Raw genomic sequence first — 14531 nt, forward strand, 5'->3', positions numbered from 1 at the left:
AGTTTTTAATTGTAAAAGAGTACCTATTTGTGAAGCCATCGTGGTTAACTCTTCTATCAAACTGCCATGGTCTCCCAAATAGGATGCACATGCTTGCATCAGAACTGCATCACAAAGCACCAAGTCCTCATACTTACCAATAAAAAATGCCACCAACATGTGCTTATTCACCTTGATTTCTCCACTTTTATTTAACCACTGAAGTCGATATTGGTGTGGAAGTTTCCTGATGGCTAGTGACAATTTCTCAATCAAATCAGTTCTCACCAGGTTGGCACAACTTCCTCCATCAATTATTAAATTGCAAACTTGTAACGCCTTGATTTTTGGGCACCATTTAGACAAACGGGTCGGGACCTTGTTCCCTTTTATGAATAGGATTATACTATTTTGGGAAACCAATTTCAACAATGAGAATGTTTGCCAAAAATATGAATAGAGTGGTCGTGAGTGAATCGAGACGCTTGATTTCAGACCAAACTCAAAAACCTTGATTAAGGGAAAAATGTCGGATAATAAAATTAAAGGAAAAAAATTATGGCAAAAATATTTTGGGCATAATATTATTAACAAAATATTGAGTGATTAGTTTGAATAAATTATTGGAAAAAAGAATATTTAGTGCATTTAAATGAGAACATGCTTAAATAAGCCTAAGTGTGGAAATTTAATTTTTTTCACCAAAAAATTATAGGTTATTAATAGAATTGGGTGTCATCATTTATTATTTACCTTAGGCTAAGTTGAATTAAACTATTTTGAGGTGATAATTTTATGGTGGGTAAATACCATTAGTGGTAAATAATAAGCTTATATTAAAGAAAGAATTACAAAACAAAAAAAAAAAGGAAAATTGCCTCACTTTTCTCTTTTCCCTCACCCAGTCGTCCACCTCTCTATCTCGCATTCTCTCATTTGTTTCAAAAATACTCAGCTCATTTTCTCTCTAAGAAAAACCAAAAAGAAGACAAAACCAAAAAGAGAAGTGTTAAAGCATTTGAAACATGTTTCCTCTCCTCCTTCTTCTTTCTTCTCTTGGTTGAGCCCTAGGCTACTCCACATCCATTTTGTTTCTGAGTTTTACTCATTTAAAAGCCAAGTTTAGAAGTTTATAGAGTTGCATGCAAGTGGATTCAAAGGGGTCATAGTGCATGCATGTGTTCTAGTAAACTCAAAGAAGTAAGTTATGCTTGAACGTGTGTTTTTCTTGGCTTCCTTTCCATCATTTATTGAGTTTATGAGAAATCTAATGTCTACAATGTTTGGGGGAGTGGTTTGAAGGAAATTGTGAAGTTTATAGGAGGTTCAACAAGCTAGGGAAAACCAAATACTAAACCTAGAACACCAAAGGTAAAAAACTTGTGATTTTTATGCTTAGTGGAATGTATAGGGAGTAATCTAAGTACCATGTACATTTTTAGGATTTAATTTCTATATTATAATAAAATAATGTAGATTAATATGTTCGATAATGCATGCATGTTGGTTGTGATGATTTTAGTTGAGTAATCCAAAGTTCCTCTAGGGTTTGAATAGAAAGCTTGCTGCCAATGTTTTAGTCTTGACTTCTAAAGGGTCAAGCAAGCCTTCAATGTGCCATTTCTGGAATTTGATAATACCATTGTATTTTTTAGGAAGAGTATATGATTTTAGACTCTTCAAACGATCAAAAAGGTGTTGTATTTATAAAGTTATAGTCATTTTAAAAATGTGGTACAATCTAGAAATTTTTGTATGCTCAATTTTAGGTGTGATTTTTGAACAATAAGTTCACTAAGCAAAACACCTCATTTTTACCTAAAATTTTGCAAGAACGTTCATGATATATTGAAGAATATATCTGAAAATTTTCATCAAAAAAAATAAGGGGTTAGAAAATTATAACACGTCAAATTGGGTAAGAAAATTCGGAGTTTAAAATTTTGTTAGTTTGACCTCTGAGTTTTAGAGAAATGTTTCACCAAGCGAAAATGATATTTTTGACCTGTAAATTTGGGAGAATATATTGATATATCATAGTGGTAATCTATAAACTTTGGTAAATATTTGACAGTAAATTTTAAAATATGAGATACCAAAATTTAGGATTTAGACTAAAAAAAATATGTTTTACACTTGGTAAAAATAAGAATTTTGACACTTAAGTAATAAAATTTGTTTATGATTTTTCTTAAAACTTTTAATGACTCAAAACTTACCACATTAGATATGGTTAGGATTAGTTTGGAAATTTAAATAAATTATTTTTCTTAGCTAATTAATTTATTTTTATTAAAAACTAAATGAGGTCCAAAGCCCTAAAACTTAAAAGAAATGATTGAAACAAATTTTATCTCTTTTCTAAACTTAATTTTTGGACTACTTGAATCAATTCACTTATAATAATCATAATTTTAAATTATTTTTCCTAATTAAGTAAAATTTACTCATTTTCTAAAAAGGGCTAAAAGTTAAGTAAAAGTTAGAATTATGGACTTAATAAAAATTTATTTTTCTATAAAGGATTTTTGTAATTAATTAGTTTATCAAATTTAATTACACGACTAAAGTTTTGATAAAGTTTACTGACCGGTAAGTATTAGAATTCGACTCATACTGAATCTTAGCGGACAATTGGAAAGTAATATACATGAGCCTAGATATTGAGACCACATGATTGGTTATAACAACCCAAAAATACTAACACTTATTTTGCGAAAATTAAAAGATTTCATAAATCCATCCAAAAGAATGTTTAAACATAATGTGAGCATACACTAAAATTTTTTACATTTTTAAACTTTCAAAAGTGCACACTCCTGAGAGGTTGGGCCACATGTACATCTTCGCAAGCAGACATCGGCGCTCACTTTCCCAGCTTCCCTTTGCCCTAACCTACAACACAAACAACTAGGTAAGCAATAACGCTTAGTAAATTCAACCTGACAACACAAAGTAGAATAAACACAGTAGGATCGATGACCAAGTCATTGTCCGCATAACAGATATCAGAATAAACACAAATGGGATCAATGACCAAGGCGTTGTCCGCATAACAAAGATCTTACCACACTTAGGGTTCCAAATAAATCCGGGCTCTAATCAAACAATGCAAGAATGCCTAACCATCCTAGCGGTATCACAATACCATAAGCATAAACAACGAAACATCAACCAAGCTGAAATCCAGACCAGAGCAAAAAGACAATAACAAAAATAATAATATAGACCATATAAGCTAACTCGGGAGTTGCCAAATGTATACCCTAGTATATCCTTTAAACCAGAGTAGAGACCCTAGTCTCTGCACTGATACCCAAAACATAAATCCCTCTCGAGGGTAACCAACGGTTACCTAGGGCATTCATATTAACACATGGAGTAGGTGAATACATACCGGCTCATCGAGACTCCTAGGTTTACCTGGTATACTTATTTCCTAGCCAAATGTCACGGTAGCTAGCCGAACCAATAATTAATAGCGTCACGGATTTGAACTGGATTGAACAACATATCACAATGGAGCAAAAGCACCCTTAGGATTATTCAGACCCCTAAGTTTACCTAGTATACTTATCTCCTTGGAAAATATCACGGTCCCAAAACAGACAAAAACATATTATAATAGAGCATAAGCATGCCTACGATTGTTCAAACTCTGAAGTATACCAGGTATACTTATCTCAAAGGTCACGGGAGTGACCCGAAACAAAAATAAATAACATCTCATGTGGAGCGTAAGCACCCCTAGTCATTGTCTCTAGATGGGTCATCTCTTACAAGCGTATAAGCCCACTTCCAACAAGCAATACATTAGTTAATTCATGTTGTAAACATGTAAATCATAGACTAGCTTACTGGTTGTCCTTGTTGCGTGCGGTCAATCTTCCCACAGATCGTCCCTTCTCTTTAGCCAATATTGTAACTAGCATACAATATACTCGGATTAATTATGACATTTATAGTAGATTGATCTACCTTGGGATTTAAGGTCATAAATCAAATACCCCCTAAGGGTATTATCGTCCTCACACTTTTTAAGCCATAAAATGGTACTTAAGTTTCTCGGAAAAATTCCCATCACGGGTCTTAATTATTTAAAAGATGGCTTTTATACAAATTTCCCACTCTTTTCCCTTATTGGACCTAGTTAGAAAATATAACTTGGAAGCACTTTAGCTTTACCAATTTTACCATTTATTTGATAAATTATTAAGAACCTATACTTTTTAGTAAAACATTAACTTGCAAACTTTTGATAAACTAAGTTAATTTTATTTGATTAAGAAATAATTGTAAAGATGGTGATAAATTTTTTTTTAAGAAAAAATAGGAGAAAGTTGATTTTATTTTATAAGGTAATTTATTCCATTTTCTTAAAAATTTGGGCATTGGACCCTTTTTATTTTCTTTACACAAAATTCGCTAATTTATAAAATTATAAATTTCTAGTGTCCAAATTAACCTTAATAATTATTTAGTAGGATAAACTTAAATCCAATTATTATTAAGACTAAAGTAGATTGAAAATCTAATCTTTTTGAAAAACTCTCATTTTTCTACTAAGTATGAAAATTGTCTATTATAGTTTCTAAGTTTCTAACTTTAGAAAAGTATATTTTGAAAACCCTTACTCTAAAAATTCCCAAACCTTGTAGAATCAAACTTGGCTACTCCAGGAAGTCATTTCTCAAATTTTGTACAAAAACAATCATTTTTACTAAATGAAAACTATTTTCAAAGTTAGTCTCTTAAAACTGCCTAGGGAATTTTTTAACCTTTTTCTTAATCATTGAGAGACCATAAAATACAATTGCTTCATCATTTAGGTATGAAATTTCTTAAGTCAATATTTGGGTATGTAAAAAAATTTCACACGAAAAATTAGGTCATTTTGATAATTGTTACTAAGTGAAAAGTATTCACAAACATGGCTGTCTAGAGAGCTATTTTAAAAATCCAGTATTTTTACTCAACTTTGAAAAATTATATCTCCTAGCCCTTTTAATATTTTTCTTTGAACCTGTACCAGTTTTATTACCAATATCTTAAGAGTATTCAGTCAATATATCAGCCAAAAATACTTTAATTTTCTTATGGAACGCACTGTCCAAAGTCGGTTGTTTGTACTGTTTCTAAAAATCATTTTTCAGATTGCACAACAATTTGTAAAAATTATAACTTGGTCATTTCAAAACCTTTATGAACGTTTCTACACACTATAAACATATATTCTTCCTAAATTATACATTGGAACCAAGAAAATCTAGAAATAATTTTGAATAATTTTCTCTTTACCCTTTGGAATTCAAGACTTAACATTTTTCACATAAAAGCACACAAAAACTATGCAATGTTGGATTCCACTTCTAAACATTCAAGCCAACACCCATGGATGCAAGATCAGCCAAAAATTATACAATATTACAGTCCCAATAATATATTTAAACACATAAAAATAAACATACAAGGCAGATTATACAAAATTTGAGCATAAATACATTTAGTATGACCATATACCTCTTGTAGACTCTTGGAAGGGTTTTGGAAGTCTCTTACACTTCTATTCCTTGAACAAGCCTCCAACCTTCATATTACACTCTCCAAAGACCCAATAATAATATTATTGCACACACTAGCAAGTGGGAAAGAAAAACTAAAGAAAGAACTAACAAAACTAACACCAAAACTTAAGACTTTACCTTTTGTACTTATTTTTCTTTTGTAGTTCCTTCTAGCTCTTAGAAACTTAAAAAGGGAAGTAGGATAATGTTTAGAAATGAGTAGAGATGAGAGATTGAGAAAGATGGGTGAGAAATTTGTGACAAAAATCAGAGAACACCCATGGAGGGTCTCGATCAAGCTAGAGAGAAATTGAATTTTTGGTAGAGAAAGTTATGTGAAAAATGAAGAATTTTTAACTTATTTGCAATTTATATCAACTATAAAAGGTGTAAAAATACCATAATACCCTCCCTAGATGCCGCCCCTTAGCCCTTAATTAATCCCCAAATTTTTCTTAATTATCCCTAATTAACTTACTAATATCCCACTTAATCATATACTTCAAGTGGTAATTTTTCTCTTAATTAACAAAATTGAATTCTTAACATAGAGTAATTAAATTAAATGTGTCTTGACATTTAATTTAAGTGGTCACACTCCTATATTTATAAATCATGAAATTTAATTAACCAAAATTCTATTTTTTGCTAAATAATCATTTTTTCACAGAAATGCATTTTTAGAGATTTCTCTCACAAAAATAAAAAATTCTACATGTTAATATAAAATAATTCAATGATTTTATGCCCATAAATATTTTTCTATAATTATACTTCTCCAGTAATATTTTATCTGCCCGATCAGGGTTTCTATTTCTGTCCAAGACTAATACGCTCGGTTTGCCACAAAATCGCACATTTCACATTTTGGTTAACAATAACAACATCAAATTTTCTTCTCAAGCATATATTTTAGCTCAAAATAATATTCTTACTTGTCTCACCACCCTGTTCTAGATACTAGTAGGTGCCCGAAATGCAGAGCGTTACACAGGTCTCCCCAAGAAATAGAATAGTAGTCTCAGGTTCATAAGTTTATGTCCATTTATCGTTGTAAACCGAGTAAGGATTTTATATCCTTACTAATGTTTAACGATGAGTTAAATGCCAAAAATTATAAAATGTGTTATAATTAGCCATAATTAATACGAGTATGTTGTGTGGTTAAATATAGTATTGGCTAAGTAGAACATGAATACAATTGGAAAGGGGAAAGTCAACTTGTATCTTGCTAACTACAACATGAAATCACTTGTGTAATGTGTGTTACAATAGGGACACGAGCACATGTATACACTTGTCGTAGAATGTTTACTAAGAGACTGTTATCCTAGTGGGTGCTTATTATTGTGCGATTTGATTTTTCTTGTGATTGCAGTTGAAATCCCCTTCTTATTGTTATTATGTTCAATTTGAGTATGTGATGATTGGCGAAGACATGAGTTTGTCTATGATTGTGGTTTAAATCCACATGTTATTATTATTATGTTCGGTTCGAGTCCATGACAATTGGCCAAGACATGAATATGTATGTGATTGCGATTTCAATCTGCCTATTATTATTATTATTATTATTATTATTATTATTATTCGGTTCGAGTCCATGATAATTGGCCAAGAGAAGAGTATGTCTATATTATCTATGAGTTTTAGTGGAGACCGTTGACCTAGAGGCTCTCCCGAGCACCCATTATTATTTAGGAGTCTCTGTAAACTGGTGTAATCACACTTACACCCGTGATGACACTATTGCTCAAGGTGAGCTATTGTTTTCTCTCATCATGAATGTTTGCTTAATGTTGTTATCAAGACTTAGGTATATGTTATTACATAAGTATGCATAGTGTGGGAATCCTTATACGCCCGACTACCATTGGAAATCCCCAAGTTTCCTTCTATAGTTTAGAATTAGTGGAATTTTGCTGTTAGCTATTCTCTATAGGCTGATACTTATATTGATTGAGCTGTCTGGGTTTAAGTCTAGTACTACCAGGATGCTTAGGCATTCTTTAAACTTCTTGCTTAGGGCCTTTATTCGGAACCCTAATTCTGGTTAGATTGCTTGTTATTTCATTCAATGGCTCGATCATTGATTTTTAACTCTTCTGATATGTAGTGTAATGTTTGTTAAGTTGATCCTACAAAGTGTTATCTCTTAACTAGTTGTTTCTTGTCGTAGATAAGTGCAAGGGAAAGGCCAAGCAGTGAGCACTGGAGTCTACCTTGCTCGATGTACATGTGGATTATAGTCGGATGTTGGTCGTTTTTGAAAAGTTATGTTTTAACTTTTATGAATTAAATGGCTCACTCTAACTATTAAAAGATTGTATCTATAAATATTTTTACGCGCGCATACTTCCAAATTTATATATATATGTATGTTTAAGATGTTTTGTTAAATGAAAATTTTATTTTCTGTATTATATTAGTTTTGTACTTTCGGGTCTTTACAAAACGTTCTTGTTGATGAAGCACTAAGTATGAAACATGCTCTCCTGCTAGTAGTTTTCTTCGTCTTTCAGCAGATTACTAAGAACGTGCCTTGCTATAAGCAACTCCCCTTCAACTGCGGTCTTGCCTTAATAACCATCGTCAAGAGGTGGCATCTCTTCCAATTCATCCCCCTCATCTTATTACTTAAGTTCTCCTTGCGTATTGATCACCATCACCATTTTTTTTGGGCATTGGCTAGAAATATGTGCTAATCAATGGCATTTAAAAAGCTTTACATCATGGGATTTTGAAGGGGAAGTCTCATGATTACCTTGAGTAGTTGTTGTAGCTGGTTTGGCATTCTTAGAGGGATTTAATTTAGCTTGCTATTTGGAAACTCATCTCTTATGGTTGTTGGTTTTCATGAATTTGTGAATGTCGATTCAATTCCCTCCTAACCATCTGCCCATGTCGTAGTTGCTTCTCAACTTTTACTACTTGATGAACCAGATCCATTAACTTCATATAATGTAGCATTTCCACAATGTCCACAATCTCTTGAGTTAGTCCATGCAAGAATCTAGCCATTGTAGCCTCCTTGTCCTCCTCTACATTTTCTCTAATCAATCAAATTTCCATTTATTTGTATTGCTCATCCACAATTCTGGACCCTTGAGTAAGGCGCTACAATCTATTATACAATTCCTGATGCTAGTAACATGGGATAAAACACCTCCTCATGATTGATTTTGTTTCTTCCCATGTCTCAACAGGATGTTCTCAATTCTTCATTCATTCTTTCACCGACTGATCCCACCAAATGATTGCATAATTAGTTAATTCAATTGCTACAAGTTTTACCTTCTTGAGTTTTGACTAATTGTGGCACTCAAAAACCATATCCATTTTTTGTTCACATTCTAAGTAGGCATTCGGTTCATCTTTTCCTTGAAAAGATGGAATCTTCAACTTGTATTTCCCAAATTATCATCTTCTCTTCTAAATCTTCCAAACTGATTCTCACATCCAAATGTGGCCTGGTTGAGTTATGGCCCATAAAAGTCCTCTAAATCTTCTTGAAGAGCAATATCATCCCTTTGCTCTCCTTATTGATCTCGTATGTGAGCCTGCCTCATTGGAGTATATTCAGTATTCTCCCTACGAACTCTTTTTCTTAGTGTGTCCATTCTTGTATGTATCTGCTCAAATTCTGCCTGCATCATTCACCTCAATTCTCCCATTAATGCTTCCATATGTAGGTTGTGAGTGGGTTGTCGAATTCGTTCATTGGAATTCACTTAAAGAATGGATATATTAAAATAATAAAATTCACAAAACAAAGTTAAAGACCTCACAAGCACTCCCTCACGTGTTTTCACTCTCAAAATTATGTATCACTCAACCCTCGTGTCTACTCTCAATCTAGAAAGCTTTATTAAATAATGTCCTCAATAACTATTATTTCAAAAATTAACCCTTAAATGAACCAATATTCAATCCTTTTAGAAAGCTTGAATTCTAAATCTTGTAAGACTATGTTCTATACTATTCATGCTTTTGAATCTCCGAAACAAAAGTCACTAGCCTCATTATTCTAAGAGATCTTAATGAGTGAATCAAAAGACCGAATAAAGATAAATAGGAGTTCATGACTACTAAGGATTTAGACAGATTTACATATTATCATCATATTGATATGAATTAAGTCTTTATGGTAAATAATATGTTTATAAAGAAATTAATTCATATCGACCCTGCCATATATAATCTAATTATATAAAGTACATTCACTAAGATGTTTATCTACATCAACAATTTAGATCTAGATCACAAGTATTACTAAAATGCATAGTAAACCGTACTAGCAACCATTCGTTAAAGATTCCATACTTTAATATGTTGTTGACTATTTTATTTATTATGTATGATCTTAATCATTTCATACGCATACAAGATCATACTCTCATTATTAAATATGGAAATTTTTTATATATATAATAATTATTTAGTGATAATTCAAACATTCAATTATAAGAAAAATGTACTTTTATTTCATTTCTAAATAAAAATGTGTTTACACATGCTTACAGTGGATCTTCCCTAACAGCCTTTTCAATGTTGGATCCAATTTTTGGCCTGTACAAATGAATCATGGATGTTGGGCTCACCGTTGGTTAGCGAAGGTTGTTGTGGTGGTGGTGGTTGGACTCCTCCCGGGTTCACATAGGTGGTGGTGGCTGGGTTGTTTTGATTGTGTACAATCATGGCTATAGAGCTATAGAGATGTATTTTTTTTTTACTATTTTCTTTTTGTTATGATATATTGAAATAGGGGTTGTTAAGTATTTATATATATCTAAATGATTTAAATAAAACATTGAGTTATTTTATATTAGTTAACCTTATTTGAATTTATAAGTATGTTTGTATATTTTGGAAAATAAAAAGTTTGAGTAATGTGTATTAATAATGTATATGAAGATGAACACTAATTGAGTTTTAATTTACATCTATCTTTACGTTCAGTCGGGTTTAAAATATTTGTTAGGTTATGTTTGTTTAAGTTTTGTGATATATGCATCTATAATTTTTTTGGTTTAAACTATTGTGAGTATTTTAGTTTTTACGTTTGATATTAGATAATTTATTTTGGTTGTTGGTATTTTCTAAGCCTGACTTCCTTTTATTCGATTTTTTGTTGTTTTCACGTTTTTGTTCTTGCATTTTGATTTCTGCATATTTAAAAAAAAAAAAACAAATATGTATTGCTCCATGCTAGGCGTGGTGCAAAAAATGCTAGGTGTGGCGCAATAAGTACCCTTTTGTGTCTTTACCTTTTGTGCCAGAAATATATGTGGCACAAAAATTCCTTTTGCTTCATGTTTGTTGTGGCACAAAAAGCATTTCTTGTAGTAGTTCGAGTTTGACATAGTATGTTATGTGTTATACATCTTAGGCTTTTGTGCGAGTTTGACATAGTATCATCTGCATTATTACATCTTAAACTTTTACGCTACACACTTAGGTGACATATTAACCTTTTTATATCATGCATAGGGTATCAAAAAGACCATTTTTTATATTAGTGTATATTCTATGGATATTCTATCAGCTTACATTCATTTTCTACCCATATCGTCTCTTATTTCAATAAAAAAAAATCAAACATTTAAACTAAATAAACATCCATACCATTTGAACGAAATAAATAGCAAAAATATATTTATTGAAAACCTGACATTATTTTCCTTATTATTATTATTTTGGAAAAAAAGAGTAGGACTCATCATTGATAATGCAAAATGATTATTAAAGATAGGTAGAGGGATCTCATCTACCCATGTAAGCGCATTGTCTAGCCTAAGGGTTGCTTCATTATCAAGGTGAACAACATGGAATAGAGTTGTCCTAGAAAATTGGACAATAGAGTTTTTATATTAGAGAACAAGACACCCAACTCATTACATAAACATACTTATTAGAGCAGTCCCAGTGGATGATGTATTGATAACTCTTGAATAAATAGTTATTTTTCATACTTTTGAGCTTATAATTTTAGAATTAGGTTGAGTGATGCTTGTGTATTTTGTTATTTTTTAGTTATTTCTTTACTTTTTATGTTCTTGTGTCCTTTTTGGTGTCTTAGAGCTGAAGGTAGAAATTAAGGAATTTAGGTATGAAATTGTCCAAAGAAAATAATGAAAAGTGAAAAGTCTCTATTTTGTTTATTGTATGCTAAAATATTAGGTTTGCTGGAGTAAAAGAAGTTTTGCTGGAGTATTTTCAGCAGGAATCAAAGAGAAGAAGTCAACATATAAGGGAAAAATAAGTGACATTTCATTAATTGATTTGTGAAAGAGTGGTGAGGTGGCAACAAATTAGAATATTAGCTGCATTTTAGAAGGAATATTCTAGACAAAAAGGAGGAGGCTCATGTGGAGTGCTTGGAGGGCATTTTTGGCAAGAGAGAAAAGAAGGTTTTGTACCTTAGCTGAAAAATAGAGAATAACATAGGAATATGTTATTTGCCTTGTGTAACAATGATGAATTGGTGCTTAATTATGGGTTCTTTAACTTGATTGGCATAGAAATATGTTCAATTAGGTGGAAGAATTAATATCATGGGTCTTGGAAAAGTTTCATGAACGTGTTTTGAATTCTTGTTAAATTTGGGTAATTTGCTAAGATTTTGCTGCAGTAAAATGTATAGGTGAATTGACATAGAGGGATTTAGGGTCTGATTGGTTCGCGATTAGAAAACTGTATGTTTGAAAAGTGAGATTCTAAAATGAAAATCTGAATTTAGTGACTAAAATCATGTTTCTGAAAATGTGATTGGTTCAATGTCAGTAAACTGTTTTTGAGTTTTAAAAAAATGAATGTGTGATTGGTATTAAATTTGAAAATATAACATAAACTGAATATGTGATTGGAACAGCTGAATTTGAATATTATTTTAATTTTATATATTTTATATACATAGGTTGTATAATATTAAATTTTGATTTATCAATAAATTTAATTAAGTAAAATTTAATTATATTGATAAATTAAAATTTAATAATAATTATTGATTAAATTTATAACAATATTGCATTGTCATCTATAAAAATACAAGCACAAGTTATTTTTGAATTGTGCATAAATGTCATAAAATGTTCCATAAACACCTTATTACTAGTGGGAACATACTCAAGTCATAAAAATTGGCAAAAAAATAAATAAATACAAGTAATGATACAAAGGATAGGAGTAGAGAGAACAAACAAATCATGATTTTGATTTTAAGTTTTTGGAGAAAAAATCACAAAACAGAGAAAACGCAAAATTGTTGTTTTCTAAATTACAACACAAAATTAGAATTCTGATTAGGATATAGTTTTAAAAAACATTCTACCAATCAAATATTTTGGTAGGTCCCACAAATTTTAAGTTTTCAAAAACATAAAATCATTTCCAAATCCCCAACCAATCACACCCTTAATAATTCAAGCCTATTTTAACCAATCGATTTTATCTCACTTTCATATTAGCATTGCAGTTTATTTTTTTAGCATTTTTAGTTGATTCCAAGTAGTGTTAGCTTACAAAAATCAAAACAATTTAATTTGGTTACTCTTGTGTAATTTTTTGGTAATTAATTGACGCATTTAGTTTTAATTTGCAATCCCTATGGAGACGATCTTGTATACTTATCACTTTATTACTTGTGTTTATGACTGTGTACACTTGCACATATTTGATTAAATATTATCACAAGTTTTTGGCGCCATTGTCAAGGATTGAAATTAAAATTTTGTGTATTATTCATTACTTTGCAATTTGTTTTTCTTAGTTTGCACTAATCTTGTTTGCTTGATCTCGTGCTTTGCTAGATTGATTCCATTGCATGAATGAGCATCAAGACTTTGAGCTAGCCCCTATTGACCTTGAGATTGAACGTATATTTCAAAGAAGGCTAAGGGAACAACAGGCTCAACCTCACTTTGCTATGGCTCAAGAAGGTGAAGGGGTTGAGGAAATTAGAGCTCAACCCATGCTTAATGCGCCTGTGGGAGTTGTTAATGAAGCAGCCAATGCTTTGAATGCCGCTAATGCAATTGTTATTGACGATGATAGAGAAAGAACCATAAGGGAGTACGCTGCCCCAGTGTTTAATGAGATGAATCCTAGTATTGTTAGGTCCGAAATTCAAGCTGCTCAGTTTGAGTTGAAGCCTATGATGTTCCAAATGTTGGAGACAGTGGGTCAATCTAGTGGGCTGCCTATAGAAGATCCTCATCTCCATTTTCGTTCATTTTTGGAGGTGAGTGATTCATTCAAGTTGCAAGGCGTTACTGAAGAAGCCTTGAGGTTGAAGTTGTTTCCTTTTTCTCTAAGGGACAGAGCTAGAGCTTTGCTGAATACACTTCCTTCCGACTCAGTGACTAAAGGAATGAGTTAGCGGAGAAGTTTTTGATGAAGTACTTTCCGCCAACAAAAAATGCTAAGTATGAGAATGAGATTATATCTTTTCAGCAATTGGAGGATGAGTCGGTATTTGACGCTTGGGAAAGGTTCAAAGAGTTATTGAGGACATGTCCACATCATGGCATTCCCCATTGTATTCAAATGGAAACTTTCTATAATGGTCTAAATGCTTCCACTCGCATGGTGTTAGATGCTTCAAAAAATTTGGCTATTCTCTATAATTCCTACAATGAAGCATATGAGATTTTGGAGCGGATTTCCAACAATAATTACCAATGGTCTAATTCTAGAGCCCCAATGGGAAGAAAAGAAGCGGGTATGCATGAAGTAGATGCTTTGACAGCTTTGAACGCTCAGGTTTCATCTATGACAAACATTTTGAAGACCATGAGTATGGGGGTAACTTGCAACTAGCTCCTATGGGCCAAGTAGAAAATGTTTCTTGTGTTTATTGTGGAGGAGGGCACACATTTGATAGTTGTCTTTCTAATCCCTCTTCAGTTTGTTACTTGGGGAATCAAAATGACAACCGCAACAATCCATATTCAAACTCTTACAATCCGGGTTGGAGGGATCATCCAAATT

The 14531-nt window shown here is 31.9% G+C and overlaps 1 non-coding gene across 1 annotated transcript; it reads right to left on the minus strand.

The window, feature by feature from the left end:
• Positions 1–13964: 13964 nt before the first annotated feature.
• Positions 13965–14071, minus strand: LOC133820279 (small nucleolar RNA R71). Its single transcript, XR_009886700.1, has one exon. It is a non-coding gene; the product is annotated as a small nucleolar RNA R71 (small nucleolar RNA).
• Positions 14072–14531: the final 460 nt, after the last annotated feature.

This window comes from Humulus lupulus, chromosome 2 (assembly GCF_963169125.1).
Source record: "Humulus lupulus chromosome 2, drHumLupu1.1, whole genome shotgun sequence".
Classification (NCBI taxonomy): Eukaryota; Viridiplantae; Streptophyta; class Magnoliopsida; order Rosales; family Cannabaceae; genus Humulus; species Humulus lupulus.